Genomic DNA, 17,500 nt, shown 5'->3' with positions numbered 1-17,500 from the left:
TGAGGAAAGCTGAAGAGGTGAATTTTAAGGCAAAGTTTTCTTTCGTCACGGGTCTTTCGGCCGTCGAAACACACGTATTTGGAGTAAAATTTATTGGGCTTTATGGAACTGTTGTTTTTATTGCGATTCGGGACTTTTCCTGTTGAGGAGAAAACGATTTGTGGAGTGAGGTCTGGCCAGCGATGGATGGAGTGGTCGGCCTTCCTATTATTTTAGTAACCGTTTCCGGATAACTTCACTAAACGTCGTCAGAATGGCTCTAAACTCGGCACAAGAGACAAGTTCGTCACACATTTGAGGTAGGAAAACTTTATTTCAAATGAGATAGTTATTTACACAATTTTTTTAAGATCGGTGATTTTCCCATAGAATTCTCTATATACACAAGCTGTCGCATACACCACCTATTTTCAGCTTGGGGAGCCTGTGGTATTACCTTACCTGCGGTGTACTGTCGTTCTTTTCTCTCCGAAGTGGTATTTTGAGCGATTTTGAAGATTTCGAGATCGCTGTTTACAGTACCTCTTAATAGAAGGACAAGAGTGGAAAGTAATTTTTAAAGGGATCCAGCGGCGGGGATCCGCCGGCGGGAATCCGAAAACGGCGGGAATCCGAAAGATTCACGCTTCTTCTCGCACTTCTTTTCTCGAAAATTCATCCAAAAGGCTTGGAGCTAGCCCTCGAAGAAAATCAAAATCCCATACCTTCCAAAGGGTCAAAATGCGTAACAAGATTCACCCGTGCCAGGCTCTTTTGCCTCAGAAGTGATGCTGATTGTCGCTGTCCTGCTGATTGCCTCTTTCTGATTGGATGCTGTTATTTTTGACGGTTAATCAATCACTCAATGGCAACGTAAACACTTAGATGATTGTGATTTATTTTCGTTGTAAAAGCATTGAAACAGTGCATGCACGTGGTGCGTCGTTCCGCTTTCAAAAAATCGGTTTTTGTGGTAGTGCACTTTATAAGTCGAATAATTCCGTATAAGTGCACTACACAATATGTCACCGGGTTTGTAAGAGTGAGTGTTTTAAGTCCGTGGTGGCAAATAGGCCCGTGGCGCGTGCATAACTCACGAGCATAAACAGGTCTGGTTGAAGCGAGCTTGAGTTTCAACAAAATGAGCTCCCAAATCGGCATGAATTTGTGACGCTAATGAATAATAAACAGCTGCTATTTCCAAAACGGTGGAATCAACTGGTGATAAATAACCTTGTCTAGGAGAGTGAATTTTTGACTTGGCAGAAACAATGGTCAACCTCAAGAGGTGGGCTATTGCGATCTTTGTGTTGAATTCACTCATTTCTTGTCAATCTTTAAAACACTTGAAAGAAAAACAACCAGACTAACAAAAACAAAGTCCGGTGTCTTGCCATCATTTTGACACAGATGTATCCTTTGTTTCGAGAGTAAACATGCGAGGTAACTTGATCACGGCGCCCGCTGAATTCGATGTCACTTTCGATGTTGTAATTTACTTGTGCCGCCAAAGGTACAATAGAAAAATTGAACGTAGCAAAAATCTCCCAGAATTTTTTTCGCTGATGGTAACTTCTTATATTTTGGGTTCAAAATTTAAGTTGTTTTCATGTCGCAAATTTTGTTGCTGATGGAAAAATATTTTATCCTCGATCTATACTTCCTGAAAACTTCTTCTTCTCTTCCTAAAATATTTATTTACTTTTGCATCAGTATTTTTTTTGCATAAAGCAGGCTAACAAAACCTGTACCTTGCTTAGTTCGCATTTTTGAGCGTTAAAATAGAATTTTTGATCCTTTGTTTCTCACGGCAAGTCCTAACTTTTGACGTCACCCATCCAAAAACTAACCCCATCCCAACAGGGCTTAATTTCAGTGAACTTTTTGTCTTACCCTCAGAGTGCACGCTCAAACTTGCGGTGAAAAAGAAGTTGCAAGGGAACTTGAAAATAATCAACATGTTAGCCTCCAAGCCAATGTTTCTCGATTTTCTTTTTTCTTCAATCTTTCTGGGATTTAGTATTTTACTAGTAAACACATGTCTTCTCAGGGGGCTATTTACCTAAGACATCTACCATGGCACTATAATGATATACGGTACCAAAACAATATCGTGTACTATTAGAGCTACATATTACGCAAAGACAACTTGAATCTCCTGGAAGACAAAACGCAGCTCAGTTGACAATTATACAGCGCTGTGTTATTGCACTACCACACGTACGCAATGCTTGCCTATTGTTTTTATTAAAGTTACGACGCGGTGTTTGTTTTTTAATTAAGAGAACTATTTCTCGCAAATATAACAAATTCTTATCTGCTGCCTTTCGCTTCGAAGCAGGCACACTATGCTAAACTATCAACTTGCAATAAACATTGTGAGGTAACGCATTTCTAATTAAGCTTTGATGGTCGAAGAACAAGCGTTTACATCAACTTGTCATTAGTGTCTTTTTTTCTTTTGATAAAGCGTTTGAAATGTATGTTACAAAAATTTGGTTTTATCAACGGAGTTGATAATGTAAATTGGCCACCGTACAGAGATTCTAAAAGCTGACGTTTCGAGCGTTAGCCCTTCGTCAGAGCGAATCGAGGGATTATGGGTTACGTGTAGTTTTTATAGTAGAGTAGGAGGTACGCTATTGGTGGTACCATGGCAACGTGAAAAATAGGAATATATTAGTTAAATGAAAAGCGTTCGTTAATACCGTGAGGATTAAGGGTGCCGATTTGAAAGATGAATTTTTGTTCCAGATTCTTGCGGCTTTCCGTCGTACCTAGATGTAGGGAAAGGCCGCAGGTAGCCATGTGTTTTTTGGAGTGGTTAGGCAGATTAAAATGGCGAGCGACTGGCTTGGATGCATCCTTGTCATTCTTCTCAACATCGCGAAGGTGTTCGCGGAATCGGTCACCTATAGTTGCCGGCGAATGAAAAACAGTTAAGCGTTAAAACTAGTTCGGAAAGGCGGAGGAGCGTTTCGGAGCTAGGTTCTTTGACAGTGCTTTGATCGAAAAAGTGTTTAAGTGCTTGAAGACCTTCGCTATTAGGAATGACTGTGTATAGAGATGTAATGTCCATGGTTCATTCGCCGGCAACTATTGCAAACAAATTAATGGTGTAGCGATGGGCACAAGAATGGGACCTAGCTATGCTAATCTTTTTGTGGGATATGTTGAACACCATTTTTTTAATCAGTACAACGGCCCCAAACCTGAACTCTACGGCCGCTACATCGACGACTGCATCGGCGCTATTTCATCCAGCAGAGAAGAACTCGATCAATTTATAACCTCCGTCAACTCTTTTCATCCGGCTCTTAAATATACCTGGGAGATTTCGGAAACTTCATTGGCTTTTCTAGATATCAAAGTTTCTATTAGAGGCAACGTGCTATGTACTAGTGTGCACTACAAACCTACTGATTCTCACAGTTATTTGTTGTATTCATCGTCACATCCGTCACATGTCAAGAACTCCATCCCTTATTCTCAATTTCTTAGACTTCGACGTCTATGTAGTGATGACTCCGATTTTTCCAGCAAATCAGAGGAGATGTGCCAGTTCTTCGAAAAACGTGGCTATCCTGTCTCTGTGGTCAAAGCGGGCCATCATCGCGCCCAACAATTTCATCGACAGTCATCACTACAAACGTCACAAAAAGATAAGAATGACAGAATTCCATTCGCCCTTCATTCTTAGTAATTTTAAATTACTCCAAAATGATCCCGAGACTGGTAGAATCTTCTCACAACCTCCACTTATTTCATTCAAACGCGACAAAAATGTAGGCAACTTTTTAGTTAGAAGCGCGCTCAAAACTAACGAGCAACCCGGCACTTTCAAATGCGCGCGCTCGCGATGCAAAAGTTGTCTTTTCATTGTTAACACTAGCAAGATATCGGGACCTAAGCGATCTGTTACGATCACCGATCGTTTCACATGTACCTCCGCAAATGTCATTTATTGCATAACCTGTACGTTATGTAATAAATTATACATTGGTGAGACAGGTAGACGACTAGGTGACCGATTCCGCGAACACCTTCGCGATGTTGAGAAGAATGACAAGGATGCATCCAAGCCAGTCGCTCGCCATTTTAATCAGCCTAACCACTCCAAAAAACACATGGCTACCTGCGGCCTTTCCCTACATCTAGGTACGACGGAAAGCCGCAAGAATCTGGAACAAAAATTCATCTTTCAAATCGCCACCCTTAATCCTCACGGTATTAACGAACGCTTTTCATTTAACTAATATATTCCTATTTTTCACGTTGTCATGGTACCACCAATAGCGTAGCTCCTTCTATACTATAAAAACTACACGTAACCCATAATCCCTCGATTCGCTCTGACGAAGGGCTAACGCTCGCAACGTCAGCTTTTAGAATCTCTGTACGGTGGCCAATTTACATTATCAAATCCGTTGATAAAACCAAATTTTTGTATACTACTTCCCCACCGACGCAGCACCACAGTTTCTTTAGAAACTACGCCCTCATTGAAATGTATGTTGTTTGCTCACTGTGTCAAACTAACTCAATATTCCTCTTTCACACTACAACGGTCTCAAATGATTTTCAAAATCCACATTAAGAAAACCTAAACTAGATTCAAAATACTCCTGTCTCGCTTTAAAACAAATGGTCCGTAGCGATTCGAAATTTTAGAACCATTGCTGCTCATTTTTTTCAAGCTTTTTCCGAAAAGGCGCTATTCAAATCTGTTGAGTATAGGCTTTCTTTGTGTCTGTGCACTGAGGCTGATGGCTTTGTGTATTCTTGCGAAGAAAGATTGAATTTATCCGTGCTTCGTTCGAGGGCGAGGTTGAAAAACTTTCCTTAAAGAAATGGTGTAACAATAGAAAGGAGTTGACATTTGTTCAAAAGGCGTGAAAGACTTGAGAATGCTCTTTTCCACACGAAACAACTTCTTGGTCTATATATCTCCTCCTCCTTCACGCTTCGATCGGCTCTATGCAAATTTCGTGTAATAAAGAACAAAGCGTTCTTGGACTTATCCAGGCGTGTGTTTGTGTGTGCCTTCATTGTGACTGAATTTTAAAATTCTGTTTGATAAGCTTCAAAACGATAGGGCTGTTACCCCTCGTGTACGTGCGTGACCCCAAGGCCGGAAGATTATTGCAGTCATGCGCCATTTTGAATATGTTTATTGACAGGATACCCGTGACTTTAAAATCTTCAGTTCCCGCGACCATTTCCATTAGTAGGGCTAACGCTCACATGGTTCATGTGGGGTAGAAACGTAGCACTTCACATTACACTCTAATCAGTTAAGTCTACCCATCATACCAGTTTTTTGGTCCTGTTTATCAGTTAATGAATACTGACGTCAGTGGTTCCTCATTGGTTTCGAGCGTTAGCCCTTCGTCAGAGCGAATCGCTCTGACGAAGGGCTAACGCTCGAAACGTCAGCTTTTAGAATCTCTGTACGGTGGCCAATTTACATTATCAACTCCGTTGATAAAACCAAATTTTTGTACACATCTATCTTAAGCCTGGTTCTCTTTAGCGACGTAAGCACCGTGCAAGCATAAGCTCAACCACAAGGAAAAGGAAAAATTTTGATCCTTGTGCCGTATGTTTGCGTCAACCCCGTGATGGTGAAATAAGCGCTCTTACGCTTTGACTTGTGCTTGCTTCCCTAGTGACAAACAAGCTTTACTTTCTCTATAAAGAAACCCTCGTGTATCGTACGTGGCTTGCATCTCATTAGCCTAACTCTAATTTATGCGATATGGGATGCACGGGTTGTTTCACGAGGATCTAGGGTTAAGTGTTCAAACCTGCTCCTAATTATGCACGCCCCTTCTTTTGTCCTTCCGATTGATGACGTCATTTGACGACTACCTGTCATATCTGGTCTGAATAAGCCCATACAACTACTCCCATGTTTCTATGAATTTGCAAGAGATCCTTTTAAAGCTTTGTTGGTACAATAATTTCAGTATACTGTGAATCGATCTTTTAAGAGCGATGCTCCTTTTCTTGTTTGTTTGATGAAATGAAAATTACAATTTTGCGTGATCTTGTCAGCAAGACGTTCAAATTTCAAGATCTTGCCGGCAAGATCTTGAATTTTCAAAATCGTCCGGGAAGGATGTTGAGTAATTGGTACTTTGCTCTCCAGGTTGCAATTAATGAGTCCACCATCTTTTTCTGTTCCGGGTTCCTTCTCTATTTCCGTGTCTTTTACATGGACAAGTTCAGCAAACCTACCTATGCCCAAATGCCGAAACGAAATCTCGTCGACGAAGTTACAGGTTAGTTGAGAAGCGTTTTTGTGTGGCTTACACGAACTGTGAAAGCCACACCATGCCATCGACTAAGGAACGGAGAATCTGTCACGTGGTTTACTGTAAGGTTAGGTTCCAGTTTCCGCTCTCCTTCGCCTGGTTCGGGCAAAAAATCCATGCAAGTTGGAACACAGGGGGCCCACAAAATGTGTGTGTGTAACCGATCGTTATTTTATAGTAAGTGTGCTGGATTTACCGTTTGCTTCACCTATAACGATATATCGCTAAATATGTAAATCAATCAATGTTAAGTGAACGTTGAATTACCTTACCTGCGGTATATCGTCGTCCTTTTGCCTCAGAAGCGGTTTTTGAGCGATTTTGAAGGATTTTGAGTTCGCCGTTTACTGTTCCTAATCAATTGGAAATCATCTTCAAGTTCAAGTTCAAGTATATTGTCAAAAATTACAGTTAAAGTTTACAATGAACACTATATGCGTGTAGCAATGCTAATCGAGGCGTGTGCACAATGTAATGGCGAACATGGCACTAAACTTACTAGAAACGACATAATAAAGACAAAATAAAACCTCACAATACACGTTGGGCCATTACATAATAGACAGACTGAAGAAACTTTGCATAATTATCTAATCATCTAAGAGTATATGGCCATTATAACATATACGTCAAAAATTCAACATATTCTTCGCATAATTTTATATGGTTGGTTTCCCCCAAAAAACGAATCTCTGACGGTGGAAGGTGGAATTCAGAGTATACTTGGAACTATACAATAGGGGCTGTTTACACGAGAGAAAATAAGACGCGGCTTACTCTGGCCGCGGCGTGCATAACACGCGAAAGGAAGTATTTATACGAGTATAAACTCCCAGGCTAAGATAAGCCGCGGCTTGAGAAAGCCGTGAACGTAGATCTTGTACCATTTGTACGGGGTGTTTGCGTCTTATGTAAGCCGCGGCTTCTATTCTCTCGTATAAACGGCTCTGTTGTGATTCACACGACTGTACAAGACTGTACAAAAATTCTAATGACTATTAACTAGAATAACGTAAATTAACAATTGTCATGATTGCGCTTAATCGTCACTACAACTAACGAGTTCCTGCTACAAAACAAAAGACCGTAATTAACACAAACAAAAAGGGACACACCTTTCGTCATCCGGCTTTTCATGGTTTCTTTCAGATGCTTGGTAACTAGCTTGCTTTCACGGTAACAAAACCATTTGCATTTTATTTAAGAAGTAGAAAACATGTACCGTGTTTCTATCAAGTTTTATAGTTCACCACTAAATTTTCTCCGATTCTTATTGGTTTAATTCGATCACGTGATGCGATAGTGTTCGTCCGCGGAGAGACACTATCAGCCCATAGTGCCCGTTCGCGGAAAATACCCGGATGGATAGTACTCGTCCGTGAAAATACCTCTGTAAACAAGCGGCCTTATGGAAAATAAACAATCGAAATTGTATTAAGAGCGTTTTTGTTTGTTTTCTTTTTCAAATTTTACATTGGCTGATACGGCTTTCGTCTAATAAAGTTGAAAATAATTCAACATGATTTTTGAGCTGGCGCGCGGAAGAAAAGTTAGTAGTGAACAATAAAGACAATAGAGTGTTTATGTCTCGGAACTATCGGTCTGATAGTTGCCCCTTGGAAATTTGATGTTCTTAAAACTAGCATATTTGCCCTTGAAGCTTCGCTTCTCGGGCAAATATTTGTTTTAAGAACATCAAATTTCCGCGGGGCAACTATCAGCCGATAGTTCCTCGACAGAAACACTCTATTGTTTAAATAGAAACACGAGGGAAGGTTTGGGAGAACGAGAAATGCTGTGAGAACATGCACGAGCCGCAGGAGAGTGTTTCCACAGCTTTTTCGAGTTCTCCCAAACTTTCACGATGGTGTTTCTATAACTCGATAGAAACACCGAGTACATGTTTTCTATTTCTTTTAGAAAACAACGCGACGAGAAAAAGGAAAACAACTTGTTAACTCTAATTATCAAAATGTAAATTATCTTTGCTTACGCCATCACTTCCGTAACGTCAACAGCTCGTGCTAGTTCTGTGTCTCCATCGTGTTATAGAAACACGATTTTTAACCAATCACCGCGCGTATTTTCTTAGGACTGTTTTCTAATATTACATAACCAAGAAAGAGCTAAGAATAATCTATTCGATCTTATAATTGATCTGTGATTGACCTTCCTTGTCACTTACCTGCCCCATTCTTGCAACCGGGAGTCTCAGGGTTTGGAGCTCTAAACTGGCCGCTCAGCTTTGCATTGCATCACTCAGAATTTACGGTGAGTTTACCCTCGTTCTCTTAGCCCTTTTCAAAACGAATTACGTAATTACGTGTCATTCATGTTATCCGTGTTAAATACGGGACGAGCTATGTAAGACGCATAATCCGTCTGGAACGAACTTTGGCAAACTCTTTCTCTGCGTCTGTTAAATTCGTAAAAAGTAGTAAAAGTAAAAAGATCGGCACAAGATGCATAATGCGTCTGGACGAACTATCCAGTTTAGTGCTTGGTCGACGACGTACTAAAGACCAACGGCCAAACGAACAAACTCTTTGGAACAGGATTAAAAAAAAAAAAACTACTTAACAAGGCGCACACTGACTAAACTTTTAAGAACAAGTACAGGCTTAAAGCGAGAAAATGACGAATGAAAACTATGAACTTACGTAATGATCTATACGAGAAATGTATGTAGAAATGAGTGCTTTCCAACGTTACATGCCCGGGCTGGAGAAACTGTTTTCTGGTCTTAATTAATTAGACTCTTGTTTCGTTTATATTTACATTTTGTAAATGCGCCCGTTGATAAACAAATGAAGTATTATTAGGGTTTTTTCGCCTTTTGGACAGCCGATTGTTTGTTACTAAAGGAGTTCGTGTCTTGGTACTGTGGTCGAGCGTTGGTGTATTGGCCCTTCGATAACTTCATTATGTAATACTTATATTTCGTCCAGTCAGCCAGAAGTTTCAGATTGTAATAACTACCATGTTGCTGGGCAGTAAACCATTATACAAACAGAAAATATAAACGCAGATTACGATAATTTTACTAACAGAGTTTATAGATCGAGTACTATTTGAAAATTAAGGATTACATAATATAATAATTCGGGTTTAAAATGCAAAAATACGAATAAATTATTTTGAGCAGCAAATATCCTGGAGACAGTGGTGGATCGCGGCAAAAGGTTACTGTCTGGTGTACAGCTGGTAGATTTGTATCAGCTAGTGAACATAAAGGCGACTCAATGGTGGCCCGAAAGCCAGAGGCACCCAGCGACGGTTTTCTCTCATGTGCTTTTAAATGCTGTTATAAGCTCTTCGGAGTGTTTTTAAAGCTTTAAATTATAGGTTCAATTTGGGCTGCGCTAAAAATTTTTTTATCTGTTCGGTTAACCTGGGGGAACTTAAAGCTTTTCGAATTTACTAGGACATTTTTGTATACTTCACGAAAATCTTAGGTATTGTATCCTTTCCGAAATAAAGCTCCTAGCTGGCCTTTTTTCGGTACTCAGAAGACATTTTTATCAATCTCGAAAGAAACAGGTCTTAACTTTTTCAGATCACGAAAGTTCGATGTGAAAATTCCCAAAAGAAAATCCTAGGTGATTAAAGCCCTTCCGAACTGATAATTTAACGAAACGTTCGGTTGGGTGTCCCTGAAAAGCAGATCATCGATTGTTTGCCAGGGTCACCGCTCACCGGTGGCTCAGTTGGTTGTGCATCGAGATGTCACGCGGGAGGCCTGACCAACACTCAGGGTCTAGCCTGTTCCAAGCTCCCAGATAGTCGAGAAAACGAAAAGAACTGCGTGTGAAAAGCGAGAGGGGGCTTGGGTCGAGGCGAGGCAAAACAAAAGGCATCATCTCGAGGCTCTTATATTTACTCCCCAGAGCCTCGAGATGATGCCTTTTGTTTAGAACTGAATTTTAAAATATCGAAAGTGAGCTATTGCGCTAGCAAGCAGGTCCTTCCGAATGGCGCGCATTAATAAGCTTTCCTTAAGTCACTCATCCTGCATGTTGTCAGCAATACTCTTGGGAAGAGTGAACGAGAGACATTTGGTTTTAAAATGAATTTGCAGAGAATCGAAAGGGAGAAATCAACTCGATTCTCGGCAAATAACCCTCTGTGTCTCGTGGAAGGTTCTCCTGCAACCTCGTCCCAGGGCACTTTTCCCAAAGCCAGGGAAAAGCGCCCTGGGGACGAGGTTGGTTCTCCTGAGATGATTTGTCCCAGTAATCCAACCTCCGCATACTGGGGATTAGCGAACACAAATGCAGACAGCGGTCGCAGCTGGATCGTGGACCACACGGCCTCCCAAAAATCCACTGTAACGGTGTTAGTTTCTTTTTCAGGTTAGAAGCTTGCTGTAAAAAATGGAACTTCTTAAGGTAAGGCTTCTTCGAGCTCCTTGGTGCTTAAATGTTCAAATAAATTTGATTAATTCATTGAGTGTACAGAATGTAATTGCAGTTTGAATAAGAGAATGCCGCCAGTCATATTAATTTGCAGTCAGCGGACTGTTCAACAAAGAAATTGCCAAAGTCGATTGAAATGCGCCAATCACAATGCGGGATTTGACCTTTTGATCGGTCTCACAGGAACATTTTACGACAACGGAAAACGAAACTGTTATTGATATTCGAACAAAATAGTCCGCATTTTGTGAAAGGCGCCACAAAGAAACGGAATTTCTTCGATGTTACTTGGAATGGAGGAGCGGCATGTTCATCACCTCAATTATGTTATATGACACACCAACCAAAACCTTGCGTCAAATTTCACCTTAAACTTGCTTTCACCTCAGCAGGGGGAAATTTTAAAGACGTTTCTTAAGAACTTTTTAACACCTTACACAATAATATTACAACACTATCAAATTACAGTCTATTGTTCGGCGGCCGGTTAAAGATTTTATAAAGTGTTTTAGTAAAATTACATATTTTTTAAAAGGTGCTTTCAAAAACCCTTTAAAAGGTTATTGAGAGACGTCGTGTTTTTTTACTTATTTAATTTCATTTTGTAATTGTTTTCTTTTAAATTTTTTTCACATTAATTGTAAGATAGCAATTAGTTGAATGAGCCATCTCATGGAATCTATGGATTATTATTATAATAGCATTCTTATTGGGGACAGCTATTCTTAGAGTTATTTTCATATAGTTATGTCGTAGAGTTAGAGTTCAGTTTCCAAAATCCTGAATTCAAGATTTTGGTAGTCTAAAATCTTGAATTCAGGATTTTGGAAGTCGTTAACTCTAACTCTAATTCATAAATCTACTGCAATAACTCTATTGATATTTAACCTCATTATTATTAACCATTTACCAGCCATTTTAAACATGACATTAAGAGCTAGACACGTAACTTCCCGCCGTTCGAAGTGATGGCAGTACAGTACACTTGTTTAAAACCGGGGAAATATCAAAATGGGAAATATCAAAACGCAAAACGGGGAACATATCAAAACCGCATTTTAAAAGATTATTCAGCAGGAAAACAAAGGCATATGGATACTAGTGTTACCACCTTTTTCCGAAGTTTGTATGCCTTTTATACATTAGATTTTACATATTCTGGGATCCCCTACGGATTACTACAGCTACAACTTGAGCGTTATGTACGCTGGCGCCTTCTCTCCCGACATGGGTGGTGGAAAATATTCCTTCACTTACGCTATCGTTCGACCGAACGGATCTTGGTCGTTTGCGGATGATCTCAGTGGTGTTACAATGATTAAAAGTCCAGAGCAGATAGAGAGTGACACGAATGACGACAGCACGGAAATCACAGCAGCACTTCAGCACATCAAATTTGTGATTAAACCCGATTTGGCACTGGTGCATTTTGAATGTTACAAAGGAATGACAGCATACTGGTAAGATATGATCCACCCACAATAGCCTGACATATTTTTTTCGTATTCTTGCTCTAAGGTGCGACCCAATAGGACATGGTATGAGCAGATCCGATTTTTTCTGTTCTAAACTCAAAGACTGACGTTTATGTGTGATTTCCTCTCTTCTAAAATGAATGTGTGATTGACTTTTGTGGTGTCCGAGAATAGTACTTCACATGTTTCAGCAATGAGTTAATTCATTTAGGTAATCACATTATCTTCGAGTGCAATTTGGAATGAATAAGTAAGCAAGAGTAAATTTTTTTTCAAAGACGAAAAACATTGCAGGGCTCGCTTTTGATTGGCTATCTGTGAGTTTCTCGCATCATTGACCAATCATGCTTGGTTTGTTAGTCTCTGCACTGAATTTCCCGCACTGTGTTAGCTGAAAAATGCATTTCTCTGAGGCAATACAACTTATTCTAAAATGGCCGCCGATCATTGCAAATTAGTATTTTTGGCCTCGTTTAAGGTTAAATATTATTTTGAATTTTGCGTTGAAAGCGAAGCCAAAGGGGACAATTTGCAAGGAAAGAAAAGAATACTAATATGGCGGCCATTTTGGAATAAGGTGTATAAAAATGGAGAAATCTCTTCATGCATCATTGAAACTTTAACAGAACGGTTTGTGAAGTAACTTGGATGGTCAATTGATTTCTGGATGCTCTAACCATGGAATTACTACAGACTCTGTGTTGAGTAAGGGTTCTGTGTGGGCTTTGCCAGAGTAAAACTGCATTACAGTCTCATAAATAATCACGCAATGGAAGTCATGCATGTGACTGCATGGTGCAATTCTAGTCAATGACCAGAGATGATATTTGCCTACCCTAAAGTCTCCACTACCTCATTGGTTAGAGGATCCAGCCTAAGTCTGGAGGTTCATTCGTTCATATAAATGCGAGTGCATGGGGAGATGCTAATAGAGCAAAAACTAAACTCACAATAAAAGTAAGGGTCTGTTCCTAGCGAAACTTCGTGCATATATGAGAGAGCAGGGCTGGCGAAGCGCAAGAGGTTTTTCTCCGGGTACTCTGGATTTCCCCGCTTCTCAAAAACCACGGTAAAACTATTAGGAAAATCCCCGTACGGGCCTGCTAGGAGCACGTACTGCCCCGTGCGATGTCACTTTAGCGGATTTCGTCGCTTTTAACCATCCAAGTTATTTTCAACATATTAGATAAATTTTCTATGCAAACAGTTTGTTACTTATTTTGTCCAAACTTCATCCTCTGAGTTTCATGAATAGTGTAAAAAGCCCGTATGATAAAATGCTTACTGGCTGAATTTAGGTCTCGCCGGACAGGAAAATATTTGGCCCGGGGTCATAGCGCTCGGTCCATGCGCAATGACCTCGGGCCAAATATTTTCCTGTCTGTCCTGTAATAAGTACATAGAGTCTACTTACCATCGACAGCGTTAAAAGGAAACAAATGTAGTGTAATAAAAGAACTAACGCATGCGCTGCAACACAAGACTGCTGAGAGCACGTTTTTTCCTCACAAAGGTCTTTGTTCGATGTCTTGGACATTCCTTTGATTGGCGGATCTACAGAGTCACGATATTTCACCATGGACAAGTTGAAAACACGCACCAACGTGCTTGGTAATAAAAAGATCCCTTGCGCAGAAGGATTTGTTTATAACAAAGGTACTTTCTTGAGTATTTTTCTTTATCAATATGATAGGAGTTTAAACTTGGGAGGAACCATCGAGGAATGAACAAGATTTCAGGTTGTCCCTGTCTGGCGAAAAGCAAATCTGTTCTAGTCCGAGAAGGAGTTAATTATGTTAATTAATTTAAGTTTGGTATAACTTCCAATCGAGTGTAGCTCTCCCAAGGCCACCTGAAACAACGTCCCCATCGCGCATCGCTGCCATGCGGGAGGTCGTGGGTTCGACTCCGGCCGCACCAACACTCAGGGTCTTTGAGGAGGAGAAAGTGCTGCCTTTGTAATGACACCTGCAAATGGTTAGACTCTCTAGTCTTCTTGGATAAGGACGATGAACCGTAGGCCCCGTCTCACAACCCTTCAACGTTCATAACACTGTGGGACGTAAAATAACCCACACGCAAAGAGTAGGGCATGGAGTTCCCAGTGTTGTGTTGTGATGTTTTCTCCAAAGACGATCACAATAAGGAAGTCATTGTTAAGAAACATAAGCATCAGAAATAAACATGCAGAAGCTTATTTGCGCCCAAAGTTCATCTTACCTGTCAGGATAGCTGAATATACCGGCTAGCTGGTCATCATACATCTTTACGTCAGAAAGGGTTTTCGCAGCATGAAACTCTAGACAAACTCTCCTCAACTCTCGATCTCTCTCATCGACTCTCAAAAGTTTCAACTCTCGTCAACTCTTGTTCTCGTTTGGCCAGGGCTTTACGCGCCTCATTAGGGAGCTTTAGCAACGACGAGGGCGACGGCAACGAGAACGTCACAAATTTGCATATTTAGTGAGCAAAAGTAATAGCTTTGCACGCTCAGCACGTGCATCTCTTCTTTTTTGTCTATTTCTTTGCCGTCGTCAGCAAAACAACAACGTGAAATGACCAAATTTGAGGCTTTAGGTAGAACGTCAGCGCTTAAGAAAAATGTTTTTGGTTTTCTCCCCTAAATTGAGCACCGTTCATACTAGTTTTGTTCATGATGGTTTGCCACACCTTTGCATGTTAAGATGCCTGGAATAGTCGTGAAGCGATTAAAATAACGCGAATTCACATTTAACGACAACGTTCTCGTTGCCGTTGCCGTCGTCGTTGCTAAGGCTCCCTATTGTCTCCGTTTACTGCGCGAATCTCACTTCAACAAGCAAATATTTCACCATGAACTGAAGTAATAGAAAAATATCCAATCAATTTAGCGATAGAACCTGCGTAGGTAAGCGCGAAGGAAGAAAAAAGCACAGCCAGCTTTGTTAACAAAATGTCTTTTTTAAAAATTCGATCTCAGGAGATGCTTTAATGCTAGAAGAAATCACGTTTCCTTGTGTTGTTAAAGCAAGCAGTGGAGAGGACAGCACGGCAGTACGGCTGGCCAGGGATAAGAAATCTCTTCTCGAAGCTATCGATCATGCGTTGACCTACTCGGATCGCGTGATTGTTGAAAGGTAAGCTGCCAGAGCAACCACAACTATTACCAATTCCGCTTGGCAAGAGTAGCGAAGGATTTGACAACAAGCAAACCTACCAGAGTGCATTGCTTGAAAAAAAAAACATTCTATGATCTTCTTAATACGTATTATTAACCCAGTTCTAGCTCCATATTGTAAATTATAACCGGCGTCTTCAGTGCCCAGTTTCGAGACCCACCACACCCACAAAACTGAGAAAACAAGATGTAACGGCCATAGAAACCGAATCAAGCAACAATAACAAGATTTAATATTTATCGGATACGAATTTCCCCCCCCCCCCGAATTAAAGTTATAATGACGGTATTTACTGCTTGATCCCTAGGATTTGTTCAGGTTCACTTAAGGGCGAGAGATTCGTGGCGCCGTAGTGGAATCTGTGGAAAGTGGAAAATTAACTCCTTTGTCGTGTATAGAGTATAAAGTACCTCATGATGACATAAGGAGCACAGATTATAAGTTAACGATAAACGAAAAAGGACTTCCTCTTGGTGAGTATTAAAGCCGTTTATCGCACAAACGTAGCCAACAAATCCACTCGTATTGTTTTGAACGCGCAACCAATCCTATTTGCTTTATTCGGTCTGTAGGCAAGTCTCCGAGAACCGAATCGTGGTTGTGGATCCAACGAAGGAGGAAGACCTCGTCAATCGCATTCGTAAATACAGTTGTCAAGCTTTTGTGGACATGGATATCAAGGATTTTGGAACGTTTGACTTCCGGGTGGACCGACACGGAAACCCATATCTTTTAGAGTGTAACCTGTTTTGTTCTTTTGGAAAACAGAGTCTTTTGAATATACTTGCTAAAGATTCACATTTTACAGATGAGGGCTTGTTCGACTTAATGGTTGAAAATGCTCTGTTAAGGAGAAATAATCACAAAGGTTAAAAGACATTTGTAGCAGTGCAAGATTCTCCGATGAATTTCATCGCATTTTTACTCATTAACAAGTTTACTATAATCATAGAAAGCAAAAAATGACCTAAGAAGGTAAAACAGTTTAAGCCTTTTCATTCTGAAAATAGGGACGTTAGGATCTGACTTTGCGCTATCGAAAGTCTATAGCGACTAATCCATGTCGTTTTATGTACAATGTGGGCGAAAAATGTTAAATTTAAATTGGTAGAAGCGGTCTCTGAGTAAGAATAGAGAATAAAGGGTTCATATTTGTATGCTTACGTGTCGTCAAAACCACAGGGTACCCACACAATCTTTTTGTGTAATCGTTTTTCCCAAAAGAAAATGCACTGCTCTGCTTTCAAACTTCGCAGGAGAATGGCCGAAAGATTTACGCTTCTTCTCCTACTTTTTTTCTCGAAAATTCATCCAAAAGGCTTGGAGCTAGCCCTCGAAGAAAATCAAAATCCCATCCTTTCCGAGTAGTCGAAATGCGTAACAAGATTCACGCGTGCCAGGCTCTTTTGCTTCCAATCTCGTACCTAGAGTTACCGTCCGAAAGCAGAGATATAAACGAGTAAAGTTGCAAAATCGGGAAAAATTAGGGGGTTCCAAGGTCAGCATTTACGCTTGCGTCACCCCCTCATTCGAGTCTGCGCGCGAGTGGAGCTACAGGCCAACACAAACGGATTCAAGTGACTATTAAACCGTTTGTGTAGAATTCGTAGTTTTCGTGAAAAGGAGATGATTATTTGTATTTCATGTATATAGGAATTAGGAGGAAAGGTGAGCGAAAGTGGCAGTATTGTTTATTTCTGGTTGACCATTGAATCATGGCGCAAGCAGCTTACGAATGCGTGTGTGGCTTACGCGCGCGCGCGCTCAGCTGAAAACCTTTCCTTGTTTTGCACCGCGCATCTCATACTGCGCGTAACATTGCGGCTTCGGAGATGGCGGCGTTTCACCCCGGCCATTTGAAGAGAGGTAATACAGGCCGCTTTTGCTGTTCAAGAGCTTTTAAGAGCAATCATGATAACTCCCCTCGGTTAAGAAGTTGTGTTTTGGACCTCGCCCAAGTCCATTCGCGGAAATGATTATTTTAAAGCCAAAATTGCCCTTTGCCACTCATTATCATAGTGTTGCGAAGAAACGAGCACGGTGACCCCCATTTTTAATGGTTTTATTACTCGTAATAGGTACACAGAAAACATATTTTAAGGAGAAGAAAAGTTGGAGAGTAGAAGTTGTAGTATTTACATATAAATGAAGTGAAA

The 17,500-nt window shown here is 40.6% G+C and overlaps 1 long non-coding RNA gene and 1 pseudogene across 1 annotated transcript in view; one reads left to right on the top strand and one right to left on the bottom strand.

Moving 5' to 3' along the window:
- The window catches only part of LOC137969683 (uncharacterized), a 28,722-nt gene extending 21,200 nt beyond the window's left edge, over positions 1–7,522 (bottom strand). The window contains exons 1-2 of the long non-coding RNA XR_011116707.1: positions 7,412–7,522; positions 6,569–6,649 (exon numbers count right to left, since the gene is read on the bottom strand). This is a non-coding gene — a long non-coding RNA (uncharacterized lncRNA). The remainder of the gene's footprint in view (positions 1–6,568; positions 6,650–7,411) is intronic.
- Positions 7,523–8,429: 907 nt separating this feature from the next.
- LOC137969814 (D-alanine--D-alanine ligase-like) lies at positions 8,430–16,501 on the top strand (annotated as a pseudogene).
- The last annotated feature ends 999 nt before the right edge of the window (positions 16,502–17,500 follow it).

Source organism: Montipora foliosa, chromosome 9 (assembly GCF_036669935.1).
Source record: "Montipora foliosa isolate CH-2021 chromosome 9, ASM3666993v2, whole genome shotgun sequence".
NCBI lineage: Eukaryota > Metazoa > Cnidaria > Anthozoa > Scleractinia > Acroporidae > Montipora > Montipora foliosa.
Note: the sequence above shows the minus strand (reverse complement) of the source record. Positions and strands in the feature narration are given on the sequence as shown.